We start from the raw sequence: 21,848 nt of genomic DNA, 5'->3' as shown, positions 1-21,848 counted from the left end.
ATCTAAAAAATAATATAATAATAATCTCATATCGGCTATTAACAGCTTCAGTGAGAAACAGCTTGAGCGGTGTCTTTATAGATAACATACATTAGCCTTATTGCTCTGTGCTCTTAGTCGTAATGATAGATATAGATATTCAATATAAAATAATAATGCAGTTTTAAATGAAGGGGTTGTATGTCGGTTATGTTCTCGAATTATATGAACTACTAGATACGACGAATTTATATATAATTTATTAGTTATGAAGTGGCATTTATACTAAATTGCAAGAGAATGCATTTAATGTTTATCTTAAATGTACATTTATTTATTTTATAGAACAGGGGGCAAATGGGCAGGAGGCTCATCTGATGTTAAGTGATACCGCCGCCCATGGACACTCTCAATGCCAGAGGGCTCGCGAGTGCGTTGCCGGCTTTTTAAGAATTGGTACGCTCATTTCTTGAAGAACCCTAAGTCGAATTGGTTCGGAAATTTCAGTAATAATATATTATACATATAAAGGAAGCTTTAGATAATAATCATAAAAATTCATAAAAAGAAAATTAAAACAAATTTAAAAAGTTTGGTCCCTGTGGCAGTGTACCTTTAACGCTGGCAGCATTTCCTTGCTGTATTGCGATACTTATTTGTTGAGCGAGGAAAGTACCAGCAAGTTAAGGATATTAGAATACAATATTAGTTGTACAATAAGCATAAACAACAACCATAGACAAAAATTTAAATAAAGAACATTTCTAAAAATCTTTAGATATTAAATAATTATTCTACAGATACAATAAGTTGTAGATCATAGATTACACCACAAAAAACTGATGAAGTTTGTCGAATAACAAAAGATAATATGGTGTAAGCTACAATTTGGACGGTGCCTTCGAGTCGGAAATTATAAGGCTTTGAAAGGTTACACGGCAATTCAACTACGCGTGGGTTATTTATAAAACGGTATATTAGAAATAGAAAAATACGAAACGGTTATAGCCCAGTAGATATTTCTGTGTCGGTTTTAAACAGATTATCTTTGGAAATTCATTACAAATGAATTTAAAAGTACATTTATTTCACCACTATATATCCTTACATCAATGTTAGTCTTATAAGTTTATTCATTAACAGCATATATGCCAAATAATTATAGCATATATACAGTTATTATATGAGCGATTCTTAAGACAATTTCTGCCGCGCACCACCACTTTGTGGAACCAGCTGCCCACTGAAGTATTTTTACACCAATTCGACTTAGGGTCCTTTAAGAAAAGAGCGTACCAATTCTTAAAAGGCCAGCAGCGCGCTTGGGAGCCTTCTGTCAGTGCGAGTGTCCATGGGCGGTTGTCTCACTTAACATCAGGTGAGCCTCATGCCCGTATGCTTCCTATTACATAAAAAACAATAAAAATAACCTTAAACTACTACCAAATTTTATTTCTATATAAAATATAAACAACAATCATCTCTCAGTTTTACCAAACCGGTCATACAAGTACATACAAATATCTTATTTATTTATCAATTTTTAATTATTTTATGTTGTTGTTTTATGTTATTGTTTTATGTTGATGGCATTTGTTTTAATTTTGCTAAATTTTGTAAGATTAGTAATGGAATAAATAATAAATATGTACAAATATATTTATATATATATTATATCCAAGTATCGAAAACTTAAAGTGCAAATCCCACTTTTTAGCACAGAGGTTTAGATAAATAATTAAAGCATTAAAAAATCGTTATCGCCTCTAAATAATAGCCTTGTCTTACGAGAACTAGTGTTATCTAGCAAAATGTAGACGATAAGAAAAACTAATAGCTTCAGTCTCAAGATCATTCGTTACGTTATATCAGTAACATCGCGACTTGTATAGAATGTATTTTTAACATAAAGAAACTTAAGCATTACATATTTCTATATAAAATAAATCAGTGGCGCTACAACTTTTTTAGGTCTGGATTTCTTGCTCTGATTTAAAAATCTGTTTCATGATTTGTAAATCTAATAGGCAAGTAGGTGATCAGTCTCCTGTGCCTTACACACACCGACTTCTTGGGTCTAAAGCAAGCCGGTTTCCTCACTATGTTTTCCTTCACCGTTCGATCGAAATTTACGTGCACATAGACCGAAAGTATATATAAATATTATTAAGTAAATGACATTTAACAGAATTTTTTACATTAGGTACATTCAAAGTTTCAAGTGCATTCCTTGTTACGTCTCATCATTGTTCTGAAACACGAATAGTGTTACAGTTAGTGGCATGTACGTACCGATAGTATTTGCCGTAAAGTACGAACAGGGTATTCTACTCTTTAATATATGTTTTATGAATCGTGTTCATGAATTAAACTAGTTAGCCCGCGACATGGCGTTATACCAAGTTATAGACAGAGCCCAGAGGGAGAATAATGTGTGTACCTGTGAATTAGAGAAAAAGTTCAGTTTGCCTACACGAAGGAAATAATAACGCAATGGAAATACCTAATGTTTGAAATGCTTTCGAAAACTTAATTAAATCATCTTGAGCTTACCATTTATTAATTCAGCTTGTCATCCCGCAAAAGCTGTAATAAAAATACTTGAGGGGATAAACTACGTTATAATTCTTTAATATTGTGAAATGATATGTAATGTAACGTGGCTGAATAAATGTTATTCCTTTCATGTTAGAGATTTACTATCACAATATATTATTTTTATATTAACGCCATCTATCGGCGCAATAGACAACGATATTACTAGATTTAAAAAAACATAATATTTTTGACTCCTTGGCATTTAAATATTTTTATTCTCAGTTTGAATCGCGCAAATAATGTACGGTGCAAAACCGTAAAGTAACACGTTTGGATACATACCTGCAGCTGAGTTTCGTCGAGGCAGAATACGAAATTCCCCCCATATCACCACAACGTCTGCATTTTTTTAAGGTTATGCCGTGCACCACCACTATGTGGAATCAGCTGCCCACTGACGTATTTCCTAACTAGTTCAACTTAGGGACCTTCAAGAAAAGAGCTTACCAATTCTAAAAAGGCCAGCAACACACTCGGGAACCTTCTGGCATTGAGAGTGTCCATGGGAACATCAGATGAGCTTCCTGCCTATTTGCCCTTTTTCTTGGGCTCATATGCACTGTAGTCTTTTGTTTATAACATTCTTAGATTATATCAAATAATGAATAAATATCCTTGAAGGTTCAAAGGGGTGGGCAACCCTAACGGTTGTAATTTTACGGGCAGGTGATGTAACCACAACCTGTTGCGTACAGGGGACACCAACCTGTTGGTTTATTTTAATTTGTTGATTTATAATGGGCAAGCGCTACATTACAATAACTGTCAATACTATATATAGCCATTATATGTCATGGTTTTAAATAAAATTTTAAGCTATTGCTATATAACACAAAATAAAAACTGTGTAACAGCTGTGAACCATATTTTTGTTTGAAATTTGACAACGCTTAAGGCAAGCTTGTGACTTGAGGTACGAATTAGAATACGGACCTAATATTACCGTCGACTCTTTTAAATTAAGTTGATAGTTTCATGTTCCTCACATCAACACTAACTATGCAAAGAACTCAGTTTTGTATCGCGTATTGTATATATGTACATATATACCAATATTTAAGCCTTGAATTAAGCTATCGCAGAATAAGGTTAAAATGAGTATTAAGAATATCAAAAAAATCACCTGCATCATGAGCATACCCCACATACACACCTTCACGTGCATACCGTCACTTTTCCACCATCACACATCACAGCTAAACTGGGTATTACTTAGTTAAATGTATTTAGTATATTTTATTGTTTTTAGCCTTTTTATTTATTTATTTATTATTTATATATAATATAGTACAATTGACATAATTAAATAAAAAGGAGAGAAACTGGCGGCCTTATCGCTTACAAGCGATCTCTTCCAGGCAACCACTGTGAGAAAAGAAAAAAAAAGTGTTTGTTAATATTTAACCCTTTTGGTAAATACTATGGTATTATACCATCTTTGGCTATATTTTTAGTGTAAATGTTTGTTTTTATATTACTACGACTAATGGTTTGTTACCTGTTTACTTTTTAAACCTATTAAGAATGTTTTTTTTCTACCAAATGTTATTAACCTCTGCTAATATAATTACAGTAGGATATAGCTTATCGGACGTAACATAGAATCGTTACAAAGGCATGCAGGTAATAAATGCTATTTAACAACGGGAATTAGTATTAAATCAAAAAAGTATAAATGCTATATAAATATAATATACTAGCGGAATTGACAGACATTGTCCTTTACACACGTCTTACATACAAAATATATATCTAATAATGTAAATCAATCTCGACTCCACTTGAACACACAAAAAACTTCAACAAAATCTGTCCAGCCGTTTAGGAGTTTAATTACGAACACATGCTCAGAAGTTTTATATATATGTCGCAGCCAACTAGCTTAATCATCCGTAAATTATTATGTGTATATTAATCACACATTCAATAATAAGTATTAGGTACTTAATAACAAGGTCATCGGTTGTTGCGACTGTTTTTAAGACCAAATATGAGTAGTCCCTTCGAGGTCGTTATAACAGATTTTGACTGTATCATTAATTCACAACCTGGAAATCGTATTGTTCTTAAAAAAACTAAGTTTAAAAATAGTAACAAAGTTTATTCGCTTTTCAAATCCATTGTTACATACCCCAAAACATTCCACAAGGCGGCGAATGTTGAATATCTCGTGGAATCTGCATTTGTAGCGTAAATGGGCGTATTAACACCTCTTTATTCGTTTAACGCTACTAAGTAAATACCTTGCTACTGTTTTATTACCTTAAATAGTGAAATTATTATATATGTTTGTTTTAAACTTAAAACATATTATAAATAGTTTCTGGCCTGTCCCACCTGATTTTAAAAACATATTTTGGTAATACAAATAGTGTGTGTTACTTACAGTAGAACCTCGATAAGATAAAGTCCAAGAGAAACACAAAATATTTTATGTTATAGAGGTTTTAAGTTATCAAGGTTCTATGTTAGGTAAAGGTTAATTTAGAGGTATGTACATGTTTCTATGTACCCTTGCTCCCATTTTTACTTGAATGCATCAGAAGGATGGAAAATTAAATATGTAATCATATTTATTCACATTACTTACATTACATAAAAATAAAACAACAACTAAAGGTTTAGTCTACTTAAAAAAATCTGTGATTTTCTTTTGTTTTAAAAAATTCACTGTTTCTAAATCGATTTGATTTTCATTGACAAATAGAGAGGAGAATACATTAACACATTAACTTATTATGCAAGTAAGTCGTTGTCACAAAGCTAACCGCCGCAAAGCTTTGAAGAATTTAGATAAAGCAAACAATAAGTAATGTATTGTTTACGTTAACAATACATTAGTAAACACGTGCAAGCAATAAATACCGAAACCATTTGTTTTGACACTCTTTCAAAATGACTCATTCACAAACAATTTTATGTTATAGAGGTTGTGGAAACATTTCTTTTAATTACTGAGGGCCTATACAGAGATTATTTATTTAAGTTATAGAGGTTGCGTATTTTAAGTTATAGAGGTTTTGGGCTCTGATGGGAAGGGAACACAGTATTTTTTGAAGTAACAGAGGTTTTTATGTTACCGAGGTTTACGTTATCGAGGTTCTACTTAAAAAAATTGTTTGTTCATTCAAATATTTCTTCCATATAATTTTAGTGTAAAGAGAATTTTAAATTAAAATTGTTACTTATAATCAATATTGTTTAATTTTAACTCTGTTTTTCTACCAAATGTTTAGAGAATACATCAGTTACATATTAGTTAAAGAATATTTATTTATTACATTAAATTTTTAAAATAATTTTAAAAACTATATCTTTTATTAATAATGGCTTTGTTATTCTAACTTTATATTAAATATACGTATGATCAATATTAGAACTAAGAATTTAGAATTTATTATAAGTACATATATACTTTGTTATATTTTTTGTATAATATATAGGTGAAACTGTGCTTTGTTTATGTTTGAATGCGTATTCCGTTTTTGGATTTTGTGTACTGCTGTAGGAATACTGTTGAGCAAATAAATAAGTAAATAAGATAATGAACCATAAACTATAGATCTGTAGTTACTATAGTATAGTACTATAGTACAGTAGCAGCACAATCATAGTTATTGGAGAGTTCTAAAACAATAATCAAAACTTATAAAATTGTCGTTGGTTTACATGAAAACTACATACAAATAAATATAACTATATACAATTTTTAAATACTTTTCGCTGACCCCGTATACTGAAAAGTAATCGAAACCTCGGGTTATGTAAATAATGAATCCGTTAGAAGTTATATTTAAATCCTTAAGGTAAGGTGTGAATGTGCACTAAGGTCACAAATGCCACATGCTTTGCATATGATATCTAAAGTAGCAGTAACGACAACGCGACGCTCATGTAAACGACAGGTTTTGTCCTATTCCACGACTTATGCTGAATATAAATATCTTAAATGCTATATGCTTAGACTTGTATTACCTGTGTTTAAGAAAAATTTCTTTAACACTATTTTAACTAATATTTTTTTAACAAGACTTAATATAAAAGTTTACCATTTTTTCTAAGAAACAAAGTCTGGGAATTCATTAAAAAGTCTTCCAAAAATATACTACAACAGTTAATAATCAAAATAATCGACCAAAAAATACGATAAAATGTTAGATTCCACATATATTTACCATAAGCCCATACTTCTTCGCTCGTTAAGTTACTCAAATAGAAGAGTTCAACGCGCCGCCCGCTGTGCTTCTAAAATATAATTCTAACAAGAATAAAGGCAATCGCTGGAATATCTTATAGAATAGCATGTAACAGCGGCACATGAATCTGAAAGGCACCCCGGACGTGCCCTGGTATCAGATCACGATCGAATTATTGCAATTCAATCAGAAAGTTCCGATGGAATTGTATGAATTATACCGAGATCTCGGATAGTGTCGGGAGATCCTATTGCTTGATTGTGTTCTGATTTTGAAATATGATAACGACTTTGGATAAATTGAATTCAGATCATTAAAAAAGTTATTCTGTTATTTGTTATTCGCTTTACAGTTTTCATACATTAATCGTTATTAAGATAAATAATAATACAGAAGAAGGGACCTATGGCACTTTTATTATCTATTCTGTTGGCTCTGCGACCCAAAAAGTGTCTTGACCTCCAAATACAGAATCTTCTTGCTAATTGCTGGCTTTCACCTCCAGCATGTCGTTCTCTACTCTGTCGATCCAGCGGTACCTAAGCCAACCTACTGGTCTCCGACGCCTCTTTCGCCGTCCGATCTTGACCAGTGTATTTGCCTATAATGTTGGATTTTATTATCTACGCTAATATTAAGACTATAGATTGTATTGTGAATTATTTGATTAATTTCACTCAAACTTCTTCTCAGATTTAAATAACCATAAAGTTTTCAACAAAATATCCAATCATCAATATAATGTATCTTAATTCGTGCTTTGTCTAGAATTTCTTTCCCATTCTAAATTCAAACTTTGTTTTTAAATACTTAGAAACTATCTATTATAAATTATATCAAGACTATTATTTATCCGACAAATTCTAAATTTGAATTATTGCAATACCATAGATCGTACGAAGATTAGCGAATCAAGGCATATAGTTAGTTGATCCATGATCACCTGCGCACTCGCTGTAATGACACTGATTGCCTTCCCAGTAGCCACTCCTGCCTCAACGCAAATGATACACCGCACGTCGTAATTGCACTTACATAGAATTCTTTAGCCAACTTGACACATTTCACCCGTATCTGAAAAAAATATACTTGTTTGTGTCTGATAGAAACCTTTAGCAGAGTGTTTCTTATATTATACTTGCCCTTATTTGGTTATTCGGTGTTAGTATGATTTATTTTCTATCGTTATATGTATTACCATGCGTGATAAATGAATTATTCAACACAAAATTAACTAAACTTGTATTAGTATACGCGATCAAACAAACTCATAACAAAAAAAATATAACTGATGGAAACATTTAATTTTCAGTTATTAAATTGTTTGAATAAGTCATTACAAAAATGTAATTCAACAAAAGATAAAGTTAAAATAAAAATGTGTTATACACTTATATTGTATATGTATAAATTCAAAATATATTTAGTATATATTAATCTACTTTAATTACAAAATTGGTATACCTCGCGTTTAGCATTTATTTTTGTACATCGCAGTACAAGCCTGTTTGAGATAAATTTCCAATTATGCGACAACTTTACACGTGTTTTTTTTAGATGTATTTTTTTAAGTTTACCAGTGGTAAACATATACCAATCTAACTTGACCCTTACAAAAATATGTTTTATTCCAAACTCAGTTTTTATAAAGGTCATATAAAAATGTTATTGACCTTTATAAAGTGGCGGGTTCTGATTGTTGAAATGTGCTTCTAGCTCCAATTAGAACATTTATATAATCCCAATTGCTTCGACAAATATTATCAAAACCACAGATTATCAATGAAAAAGATTGTTAAAGACACAGATTATTAGCAAAATCACTTATTAAAAAACCAGGTACAGTAACGTAGTGTTATTTAGTAGTAGTTATTTTATTATTTATAAATAAACACTAGTTGCAAAATTCTGATGTATTAGGGTGATTTTACGAAATGTATTTTTAAAATAATTCAGCAAAGAGGACATGTACATTCAAAGGAAGTTCGTTCCATAGAGGCATTATGATAAAAGAAAGGAAAGTTGGAATATAATGTCAAACAAATTTCTATGTCTGACAAAAAACATTGTGTGTCAGACACCCTTGTTTTTTATTTGTTTAATATATTATGTATATTAAAATTCTATGGTATAAAAACATTAATCTGGATAATTTTGAACACAGTTTATCTATATAAATTATACAGTAATACCTCTTTCCCAAATAGTTGAATCTGATATTATTATTACATACAAAGGTAATTGTTTGGAAATTGTATATCAGTTTCGTCACAACATGTTCTATAAACATTGGTATTTCGTAATTAATTAGTACATTTTCAATCCAATAATTAAAAGAGTTATAAAGAGCGAACTAATATTTATAAGGTTGTCTATTCACGAATAAAAGTATCGTTTTTAACCTATCAAACAGAAATCAGTGGCGCTACAACCCTTTTAAGGTATGGGCCTGTAACTGTAACTGTTTCATGATCATTTATCAATCAAGGCAATCAAGGTGATCTTTTATTAACCTGTAACAAATATACTTTATGAAGTGTGGAGGAAGGAGGTGTGTAGTTTCTCCAACCTAAATGAAGGATCCTCGACAAGTGTGACCACTGACTGGGCCCAATGTCCCAGTGACTAAGGTGGAGTGAAAATGCGCTGACCCAGGCATCCGCCTTAAATTTCGAGCTTAACGCGGGGTCAGTTGGGCTGGGACTCAAAGACCTCTGATGTTTAGAGGGATGGGTAGCGAGAGCCTACCCACTATAAACACCTCAGCCCTCCAAACGCACTTAAGATGGGCCTTCGGGGTTAGCATTTAACCTAAGGGATGATATAGACAGACTAACCTAACCTAATCCAACACATATTGGTACTAAATGTATAAAAAAAACCCTTGTCTGTACGAATAGCTAACATATAATTTATAATAAATAAAAAAAATATTAGTATGAATAGTTGATACGTCCAAAACCAGCCTTCGCAAGTAAATTAATTATAGAGATTTTCTAGTTATCAAGTAATCAGGAAAGTAAGGCAGCTTTCTTTTTATGATAAATACCATTAAAATTGTGATTAATTACTTTTGACATTTTAATTCGTTTTAATCGAAAGCTTTTCTAATAATCTAAAAAGTACAGTAAATTGCACGGTTTTCGTTATTGATTTAGCACAAAGAAAGTTCCAAGCAAACTTTGTTTATAATAACTTATTTATTTCAGATTATATCTATTTGTAATTTTAGATAGAGTTAGTAACAATTTGTTGCTTAGATTGGTTAGTAAATAAAACAAAAAAAACTCCTATAGTGGGGCATGGACAGCATACCAACGTTTTTAAATATGCGTGTTTGTATTCACATTCTGAATACCATTGGTGCTAAGAGTGGATCTGGAACGATGCCTTGTACCCGCTCCTTACTTCACCCTTCATCCCCCCTGCCTCAGATTCACCAAAGTTCCACAGAACTCCAACATCAACATTGGATGCAAAACGTAGACAGACAGTCCAAAATGGCTCTGTCAGCAGTTATCCCGCTAGTGGCAAAGCGATTTCTAAGCATCAACAGAATTGTGACCACTGTCTCCTTTATAAACATTTATTTGCCTTGGTGCAAGAGACAGCCCCTCGTGGCTGTCCCCAGAGGCTGTTTCAGCGCAGAGGAAGTCACCCCCGTAGTCCTGGAATGCGTGTCTCGGCTCGGAACAGTTCCTTGGAGCAGTGAGGTCGTTCCGTGAAACCTGCGAAGTGCCGAGGAAACTTCTGATAGGAAATTAGCCAGGACAAAAAGGACATCTTAGTGCGAAAACCAAGTCAAAACTACGACTAGTACTACCATTGGTACTATGCCTGACACGATACATGAAGGATGCCAATTTCCGAATGACATTAAAACCTCTCGGCTTCGGAAAACATACCCGACTGTTCTGCAAGCCCTAAAGCAACCTGAACGTGTTAAAGTTTTATAAGTAAGGTATAATTACACTATAATCATTAATTTATCTGATAAGGCGATACCATTTCACCGAACCGTTTAGATAAAGTCTCTATGTTCAATGGACATTTGCATGCTGATTTAACTCGGTTGAGCAGTTGTAATTCATCTTATGTACCAGGGCAAACAAAAAATGTATAATGTAACTATAGCTATGAAACCTGGACAGATGAAATTTAAATTCCATTTTCATGAACGTGGACGTGAAAGTGTACAGGCAAGAAGTTGAGATCCGTTTAGATTGGCCAGGTCGAAGTTCTGACCTCAATCCAATTGAGCATGTCTGGGATGTTCTAAAAGACGAAAAAGGATAGTGTAACCTCCTCCACAAACCATCAGGGAATAGAGTCATTGCAGTAGACTGGGAAGGTATTCCTGAAAAAGTTAAAAAAATATTGGAAAACATGTCCAGAAGTATTCACACTGTGATTATGGCAAGATGTCCCACTCGTTAGGGTTTATACACTTGTAATTTTATTTTATTTAAACGAGTAATAAATAGTTATCTTTAGTCAAGATCACTTCTTATTGTTGGTATACATCAGTTTTAAAGAACTCATCACGAGTATTAATTTACATTATTATATTACGACTACGTCAGACAACTAAATTAAATTAATAACATTTAATTAACTGAAATCGACCTTAGAACGTAAATTTCCTTAGATGGCAATTTTTTTGCAAAAGAATTTATATTATACGCATTATTAATAACTTAATGACACCAGACAACAGTTTATTTAAGCTTTATTACGAGCAATTAATCGCGAATAAATGATTCCATCAACCCATCTAATAAAACAAAATTTGACTGGCTACTACATCCATCTCTATCGCACGTATACAAAAACGTACATCTCCTTTCCCCTTTAGCTCTTTCGCGGTTGGCTGGCGCCATTACTCTCCAGTTGCGCACGCGCAATCGCAGGAAAAACATGTGTTTATAAAAATGTTTTTCTACGATAATCGATGTTTTTAATGTGACAGTGTGAAAGTGAAACAAGGGATCGCAGTGTGTGGATCGTGGGAGTTTTGGTAAATTATTGAAAGTGGCTTTGTTGTGACCGTTTCTACACCTGCTTCACATTCGGATGGCTTTACTATTTACGGAAGGCTTTTTGCCGCGACAAAATATATGAAAACATATAAGTGTTAGATATCTTTCAAAAATTAAACGTAAAGAAAATACTTTTCTGATATGAGATTTATTTGCAGCTTAAAGTGAATTCTATGTATATGTGAGAGATTAAACCAAATCAGTTATTTCTCAGTTAAAGTTTAATTTAAACTTAACTTGATTATGACTTTAAAACTTAACTCAGCGAGTAAATTTTAAGAAGTTTAATATAAGATGTTGTTGTTTTTATCGGGTTTCTTATGTAACATATTTTTGTATATTATTCTGTAAAATAAATAAATAATAAAAATATTTTAGGTCAGAACGAAATATAAAAATTATAAACTAACGACATGTGAACCTGAAAATTTGTTTAATAATAATTTGAACAATAATGAATATTTCGAATGTCAAATATCCGTTAAATTAGTAATACCAGTATTATGAATGTAAAATAATTAATTCTAATAAGTAAATTGAGTAAACTCTATTAGGGTACTAAATATATATGTATATTGTAAATACGTACATCAATTTATCTAGTTTAAATCGACCACCTATAAAGTTCTACATTTCTCTTAAACATTCTTCTAGAAAAACCATCATAGGAGTTCAGGCACCTCTTGACATATACGGTAGCGGCATGATAAATAAAAAAAAATTAAGTGCCTATCTGATCCGGATACCTAATCCGGTATTTAACTAGAATTTTTTTATTAAAAAAAAAAAATAGCTAGTAAAATCTAACATAGGGATTTTTATTATTTTTTACTTTAATTTTTGTAATATTTATATTTAGTATAATTTATATGTATTTTTAGAAAAAAAATCGTAACATATACTGTAGATATAGCATTATATTACCTTGAAATTTAATCAATAAATAGACACGCTTTTAAGTCATCCCGAAAGCCGGATTATACGCTATAGAAATGCGTTTAAGTTGTAATAACTATAAAACACAAAAACAAGAGCTACCGCTACATAAATGGCGACTTGTAATCTCGTATCTGCTTGTCTCTATCTGCCGCCGATAATGGTTGTGTTTAATCGTCGCACGCGCACCGATACCACAACGTCCCGCCTGAATTATTGACCTATTATAGTCTGAATCTGACTCTGCATATTGGAATTCATGTTATTAATAATGCTGATATGCAAATTATTTAAACATAGAATAAAAATAAAATAAATAGACCAGTTGCGGTATAACCTATTTAGGTGTGGGCCTCAGATTTATGTATCTGGTTTATGATCATTTCTCAATCTAATTGGCAAGTAGGTGATCAGCCTCCTGTGCCTGACACACACTGCTTTTTGGTACTAAGGCGAGTCGGTTACGTCGCTATGTTTAAAAAGCAGTGCGTTGGTCGTATGCGTAAATATCTTAGTAAAATATAGTATAGGATTCCTGGCTCTATCAGGGTCATACAAACAACATTGAGAGTGTTATAAGACCGTAGTGTTTTGATCGGGATTATTATATATTTTTTTATTTATAAAAATTACGAAACCAAACGTTTGTAAAGAAGTACCATGAACGGCCTATCCTAGTAAAATATAATACTTATTGATATGGGTTTGTCTGAGCGTGTTTGTTTGTGTGTGCGTGTTTTTTATAGCTTTTTTGAAATGAACTAAATTAAAAACATACTTTTCATTAAAGACATGTTGTATGCTAGAGGAAATATTATTATACGTGATTTAAAAACGATCTTTACAAAGCCTTAACCAGTGATTAATAAATAATAGGATATATTTCAAAAGTCGATAAAACTTAGAAAATAAACCATAACAATAATTTTTTTTTTTTTTTTTTTTTTTTTTTTATGTAATAGGAGGCAAACGGGCAGGAGGCTCACCTGATGTTAAGTGATACCTCCGCCCATGGACACTCACAATGCCAGAAGGCTCGCAAGTGCGTTGCCGGCCTTTCAAGAATTGGTACGCTCTTTTCTTGAAGGACCCTAAGTCGAATTGGTTCGGAAATACTTCTGTGGGCAGCTGGTTCCACATAGTGGTGGTGCGCGGCAAAAACTGCCTTAGAAAACGCTCTGTTGTGGAACGACGGACGTCGAGGTGATACGGATGGTATTTTGTATTTTGCCTTGACGTCCGATGATGGAACTCAGCTGCAGGTATTAGACCGAACAATTCCTCTGAACACTCTCCATGGTAAATGCGGTAGAAGATGCAGAGAGATCCCACATCTCTACGCAGCGCCAAGGGATCAAGCCGCACGGAAAGTGACTGGTCGTCGACGATTCGAACCGCTCTTCGTTGAATACGGTCAAGTGGAAGGAGCTGGTACTGGGGAGCTCCCGCCCAGAGGTGAGAGCAGTACTCCATATGGGGCCGAATTTGCGCTTTATATAGTTGCAAGCGGTGGCCCGGAGTGAAGTACCGTCTCGCCTTGCTGAGCACACCAAGCTTTTTGGAGGCTAATTTAGCCTTTCCTTCCAGATGACCGCGAAACTGAACGTTATTCGATATGTCAACGCCCAGTATCCCGATGCTAGCTGAGGCTTTAAGGAGAGTGTCTTCAAAGAGGGGAGTAGCGACAAAGGGAGTTTTTTTAGCGGAAAACGCGCATACTTGTGTCTTCTTGGGGTTAAATTGGACTAGATTTAGTCTACCCCAGTCCGAGACTCCACGTAGAAGAGTTTCGACTTCAGACACAAGTTTGTTCCGGTACTCATCGACAACAGCCTGAGAAATACCTGCCCGGCCAGTGTAAAAAGTATCCCCAGTGCTGTCGTCCGCATAGCAATGAATGTTGCTAAGCTGCAACATATCATTGATATGCAGAATAAACAGGGTCGGGGATAGGACACAGCCTTGTGGGACACCAGCATTCACAGGTTTCAGGTCGGAGCATGCTCCGTCGATGACGACTTTGATGCTCCGATCAGCGAGAAAGCTGGAAATCCAGTTGCATAATTTCTCAGGGAGCCCATAGGCTGGAAGCTTCGAGAGCAGTGCTCTGTGCCACACCCGATCGAAGGCTTTCGCTATGTCCAAACTTACCGCCAGCGCCTCCCCCTTGGACTCAATTGCCTCCGCCCACCTATGTGTAAGGTATACAAGGAGGTCACCAGCTGAGCGACCACGACGAAAGCCGTACTGAGAATCGCTAATCAGCTGGTGGCCCTCTAGATACCTCAGGAGCTGGCTGTTAATAATGGTTTCCATTATTTTGGAGAACAAGGAGGTTATAGCTATTGGGCGATAGTTGGACGGATCAGAGCGATCGCCTTTTTTAGGGATCGGATGTATCGAAGCGATCTTCCAGCACTTCGGAACAGTGCCGAGCGTGTAAAGGTACCGGAAAAGGCGCGTTAGGACCGGAGCCAACTCAGGAGCACAAGTACGCAGCACAATTGGAGGGATGCCATCGGGCCCGCTCGACTTATGGATGTCCAAGGAAGACAAAGCTTTACGGATAGCACGTTGCCGGAATATAACTTCGGGCATCGTAGTATCACACCGCAATAATGTCGGTGGTTCCTTCCCTTGATCATCCAAAGTGGAGTTCGACGCAAAGAGACAGCCTAGAAGATCGGCCTTCTCTTTCGCGGTATGGGCCAGTGAGTCATCCTCCCTATGCAGTGGTGGAATTGAGGGCTGACAGAAATTCCCTTGGACAGCTTTGGCAAGAGACCAGAAGGCTCGGGTTCCCGAAGGGAGGTGGGCCAATTTCTCACCAAATCTGGCAATGTGCTCTGACTTTGCTTTAGCAATTTCTCGCTTGAAGGACCTGGAGGCTGAATTGTATGCTTTTTTACGTTCGCCGATAGTCACATCACAGGATGTCACCGCTTCTGCCCAGGCTTTAAAGCATTCACGCTTACGGCGCAAAGCCGCTTTGCAAGAACGCCTAAACCAAGGCTGGGACTTGCCACCGACCGGCACCGCAGAGAATGGAATAAAGAGTTCCATACCCTGCAGGACCACCTCGGCGACAGAGTCAGTGACGGCATCTGGAGTACTCGACGAAAAGCAAATGGGCCCCCAAGGGTAGGACGCAAAAAAAGACCGCATCCCATCCCAATCTGCTGACTTATAGTGCCACACGCGGCGACAGCCCGTGAAGCTAGGCCGAAGAGGGCGCGTGAACGGCACAATGCTCCGGACCACACAATGATCTGATGAACCCAATGGCGATTCAACAGAGACTTGGTAGTTCTCCGGATGTGAAGTCAGCAGAAGGTCCAACAAAGAGGGTTTATGACCATCCACATCTGGTATTCGCGTAATCGCAGGGACCATTTGTGTCAGGTCGTAGGCTAAAGCAAAGTCGTGAAAGGATCTTCCCGCGTGATCGGTAGTTTCAGAGCCGAGCCAATCGGCATGGTGGGCGTTAAAATCGCCAAGTATCACGATTTCAGCGGTAGGAACCCTTTCGAGCAGGGAATCTGTAGCCATTTGGATGTGCTCAATGAGTCGGTCAGTTTCGGTATTTCCGCTATGGGACCTATACAGGCATGCGTAGAATCGCGGATGGTCATCGCAGTCTACGCGCAGCCAGAGGTTAGATAGGTCCCTTCCTTCAAGCGTCCCGAGGCGACGAGAACAGATATCCTCTCTGACGTACACGCAAACTCCCGCCCGCGGCACAAATGAATGTTCCAATTTGTACCCCGGGTAGGAGAGGTAGGAAGTATCAGCCGGGGGGGATATCTGAGTCTCGGTAAGAAAGAGCAAGGCCGGCTTCGCAGTCTCTAAGTGGTAGTGGACTGCGTTGATATTGGTATTGAGCCCCCTAACATTTGTGAAGTCCACGGCGAGTGTGGACGGGGGTGCCTTTGTTAAATTGCTCCGTTTGCCCCGAGAACGATTAATGTTTTTACCGAGCGCAGAATTGCCCCCCCCAGAATACGAAGGGCAGCCTGTGCGTCCACCACCGGGCGCAGAGTGTCCCGGTGTTGGACGCCCAGAGGGGGATTCTCCACCGCGAGCGCGTGTGGTACCCCCCTGGGGTAGATTCTCTTTTTTCTGCACCTTCATATTTTATATGGGGGGGGGGGGGGGGGGTGGGCTCCGGGAGTCTCTCTCACCGCACGAAACGCGAGTACAATAAGGCGAACCTATTGCATCACTTCACGCCGGTTTTCTAAGAGACAGTGGTACTGCCCCGGTCGTGCCTGCCCATTTGGCTGAAGCCCGAAGGCAACAGCATGGCACTCCCACTAGGAAGGGGTTGACTGATTGCGCTGATGAAATAACCTCTGTCACAGGTTATTTCACCAGTGGGCGATGGGGTCGTCACGTCCCGACGCCTAAATCCGACATTATGTAGTAATGCCAGTGATGCCTCACTATCTGCCGACAACATCTCGTAACGAACTACGGATCGATTATCTGCCATTCAAAGATCATTTGTAATACGGTCGTATCTATAACCTGGCTTTATCTTCAATACTAGTAATAAAAATACGCCAAATGAATACAGCAAAGTCTTTAGCGCTGTCAATAAAACTATACATACTGTTACTCAAACCTGTTCATTTAAAATATCTGCACTGATTGATGTCAAAATATTAAGCTTTAAATTTAAATATAATGCCAGCTTTAATTCACGTAAACAGACGAGACAAACTTTTAAAAAGAGTTTTTGCATTCTGCAACTATGTACATGACATTTTAAGTAATTTAAATTATAATTTAAAGATCCTAGTGCTAAGGAAGTGCTTATATTGAACTACTTTCAGAAAAATGTTTGAATCCTTATAATCCTATATCTCTTCATATTTTAGGACACTTCGTTTTTTGTATACTTGAGGCAAGTAGACGATCATCACTCAGTGAAACATAATTATTATTATTATTTTAGTGAAAATCTAACCTAGGATAGCGTAACATCATTTCCATAATGTATATATAAAAGCTTGCCAACGCTCGGCTCGCTGATACATTGGTACAACAAAAATAAAATACAAGATTGTGACAAGCACTTATAGGCACACATAACAAATACAAAAAGATAAAAAAGTTTAACCAAAATACTATTATAAAACTAAAGGAAAATCGATTTCGAAAGTGTGAGGGAGCAACTATGGATATACAGACTTACCCCGTTTATGAATACTGATAAAATGGGCCAATCATAATTATTACAAGACAGAAACTTATTAATATAATTTTTATACCTTCCCATTGTTTGCCCTTTGGTATATATACACAACTGGTATTTTCAATTGGAAGCTAGTAGACAATGTCGTAATTATAAAACCATTAGATTTTCTCTGACACTTATGACAGAAACATGACGAATTAGTTTTACATTACCCTGTAATTGAAAATAGTGAACCCATGATAAACTACATTTCAGATTGATTAAATATTCCTCAACATATATTTACATAAAAAACTTTATGCAAAACAAACTATAGTTGCGACGTTGGTTGTGACCAGCTCTTCGTGTTTAACAAAAGGAATATAAGACGTGTTGTATTAAACGAATTTTTAATTTTATTCGTTTCCTGTACTTCAAAATGGTGCACAGCCGGGGTTCAAACCTACGTATTCATGTATGACAATTGCACGATGAGGGCACTAAGCCAATACTGCTCTAGAAGCTGTGTTATGAAGAATTTGGACTATACCAAGCTTCATTCATTTTGAAAGAAATAAAATCTTTTTATATATATGTAATAAAAAAGATATTTAGTTAAAAATAAAGTGAACCCCCTCTAGGATTCCCTGTGCCCTGGGCAGCTAGTCTCTTCCTTTTGACATGTTAACGAAACTTGACAATAATATCTACTGTATTATAATTATAATAAAACTATTGTTGCACAAAAATAATATTTTCCGTTTCGGTATACGACAGGTTGAGATACTTTTAAGATTTAGTGTGTAAAGATTTTTCGAATTTCGAATTTTCGAAGTCGAATCCGAGTTTTACCCAAATGAATAATAATTAATTCAGTCTAACGAGCGAGATTTATTCTCACGTTTTTGAATATTAATCGTATCCTAGATAACTTTTTTGCATTAATTTTCACCAAATTATCTTTAACGTGACGTCTCATTGACTTTTAATGAATCACCTATTGCATTTGTTTTTTTAATACTTTATTTTATTATTAAAAAACATGAAACGGAGTTGATTCTATTTTTGATGTTTGTTTAATTATTTATTTCCTTTTTATTCTTATAGTAACTTTTAAATTTTAATAAAATAGAAAACCTATTAATAGTATTGTCTTTTATTGACATAACTTTTTGATTTAAAGAAAACACTTTCTTACCGTTTTTACGTTTCGCGTGCCGTACAGCGTCGGTGACCATGTACGCTAAAGCACGCGAAACGTCGGAAAAATTTAAAATTATGTAAAATAATTGTAAATTTATATTAATACGTAACTTCAATCCTGTAAAAAAGTGTTTTCTTTAAACCTATTAATACAAAATTTAAACTTAGAACATAATATTACATATAAATGAAACAAATAAACATAAAACCTAAACTTTTAAACTGATTAATACAAAAATTATAACCACGACTTAGCACATAAAAAATATTTACATGTGTAAATATGTATTTATACGTCTATCTATCTATAATATGTATGTATATCCGTTACCAGCTTAGCATGGGACTAGGTCAATTGGTGTTAATTGTTTAAAAAAATAAAAGCACAAGGCCAGCGTTGCAAGGAATCAAAATCTGTTTTAGGTTTAAAAGTCCTACTTTACATTTGATAAAACAAACAAAGAGTATACGGAACAGGACAAGCAAACATGCCATGTTATGGCAATATGGTGTAAAGTCTCCAATATACGAGCATACAAACTACTTGGGTAGATTATCTAATATCTATAGCGTCACACAGATCACACAGATTACTTATTCAATAATATACACGCACTGTAACGGTCCAATTATTATTGAGTTCATTCATTACAAACATAGATTTAGAATTTTAGTATAGATAAATAAAAGTATACCGTTATTCGTGCACAGAAACATAAATATTTTTAAGTCGAATGTAGAATCGAAGTACCTCTTACTGAATGGGGAGAAATTGGCTGTGCTAAAAATCAATCTGGAACTGTTTAGGAAAAACACATTTTGTATGGCCATTAAGGTTTACAATAATTTACCAATAGAATTAAAAGATCTTCAGAGTCTTTAAAAAGCGACTGGGTGTATTACTTTTGGAAAAAATGTACTATCCAATAAATGATTATTTGCGTGAGACACTGTAGTTGATATAAATTTAATCAAGTATAATATGATATGTACGATACAAATAATATAAGAATTTTCCAATTCATATGACTAATAATGTAAAATGTAAATTTGCGCTCCATTATGTGTGGTAGAATATGTTATATATGCGATTGTACCACCTTACACATTTTTGTACCATATTTTTGAAATTATTATTATCAAAATGTCGACAAGTTTTTTGCATTCAAGAAAAATATTCAAAACAGTTAATAGAATTCATAGTCTTTAATCACAGTTGACAAAACTAGCACAACAAGTCTACACTTGGGACCATAAATCAGTCTCCGTCCCACTTATGGGCCAATAATTAAAGCTTGCCATTTGATATTGCTCTTGCCGCTTACGGTTGATTGATACTTTCCAAATACCTTTAATAATTATAAGTTCGATAAACGATGTGCGGTGTTTGTCAAATGCTTATAAGGGAAATAGAACATTCAGTTGTTCAGTCACAGAAAATTTATAATTAATAAACGACTAGAGACTCTTGGGTTGTGGGGTTCAAGTGCACAGGTGCTAAAGATTTAAGTTGGCGCCTGGTACATAGTACCGGTGACCCCACAGCTGGTGCTTTTCTTGCTTGAATAAGTATCGCATTACAGCGAGGAAATGCTGCCAGCGTTAAAGGTACACTGCCACTGGGACCAAACTTTTTATATTTTTAAATTATTTTTATTATTAATAAGTTAAGAAAATTGTAGATACTATATATTTGATTGTTATGTTCATGTCTCAGTCAGTTAGTCGTCAGTGAATTTTATTTAATTAATAAACTTTATTCATAACAGAATATAGTTGTGTCTGAATTGATCTAACGTCAGTCCCCAATAGGAAGCCCCTGTGTTCTGACAAGGTTACAGTGCTTCCGAGGTGCATGTTAAAAACAAAAGGAATATTTGTTATCTAAATATGAATATATTAAGAAAATATAGCCTAAATGTTAAATCTAATCGAACAAAAGTCGTCTAAGATTTTAAGTATGCGTCAATGTATGAGTATGTGAATGGGTGTGTCTGTATTACTTTGTATTTGAGCGTGTGGCTGAGAGTTGTTATAAGCGTGCGCTGTGTCTAGTTTAGTTTTTGCAACCTGAGTCATACTAAAACGTGTTGTCAGGCTTCCGAATCAAAATCCAAAACGGGTAGCATATTCTTTAAGTATTTTGTTACGTAAAGTACGTACGTATGTAACTTACGTAAGTTGTGTGGATAGTTTGACTATCTATGAATATGAATTAAATAAAACTGTAATATGTGAACCAATACTGCTTTACAGAAATTATTCTTTCATTTTAGTGGTCAGTCTTCTATTTCTGATACATGCCAAGTTTAGGCATAAGATATGCCGGTATTCTCGCGATAATTGCTATCGTACGAGCAAGTGTTAAAATAAATATCTATTCACGAAGCCGAGCCTTAAACGCACTCCATTCAACCCACAACTGCCGTCAACCAAGGCCAACCCTGCGCTGTTTTAATTGTAGATGAATACATTTACACAGATATTAATAGCAAAATTGCTTACACACTATGGTGACTGAGTACAGTCATAAAGTTTAAAGATGTCGGACGTCGAGGCAAAATACGAAAATCCACCCGTATCACCTCGACGTCCGCCGTTACACAACTGAGCGTTTTTCAAGGCAGTTTTTGCCGCGCACCACCACTTTGTGGAACCAGCTGCCCACTGAAGTATTTCCGAACCAATTCGACTTAGGGTCCTTCAAGAATAGAGCAT

The 21,848-nt window shown here is 35.2% G+C and overlaps 1 protein-coding gene across 5 annotated transcripts in view; it reads left to right on the top strand.

The window, feature by feature from the left end:
• LOC125057091 (protein prickle-like) overlaps window positions 1–21,848 on the top strand; it is a 289,973-nt gene that overhangs the window by 141,240 nt on the left and 126,885 nt on the right. For 3 of the 5 annotated variants that reach the window (XM_047660559.1, XM_047660561.1, XM_047660560.1), the window contains exon 1: window positions 11,675–11,790. The exons of the other annotated variants lie outside the window; for them this stretch is intronic. The gene's annotated coding sequence lies outside the window, so the exon portion shown is untranslated. Of the gene's footprint in view, window positions 1–11,674; window positions 11,791–21,848 lie in introns of those variants that run through there. 5 annotated transcript variants of the gene reach the window in all.

The sequence above is a fragment of the Pieris napi genome, chromosome 16, assembly GCF_905475465.1.
Source record: "Pieris napi chromosome 16, ilPieNapi1.2, whole genome shotgun sequence".
Classification (NCBI taxonomy): domain Eukaryota; kingdom Metazoa; phylum Arthropoda; class Insecta; order Lepidoptera; family Pieridae; genus Pieris; species Pieris napi.
The sequence above is the reverse complement of the archived record's forward strand: the minus strand, read 5'-3'. Positions and strand labels throughout refer to the sequence as shown.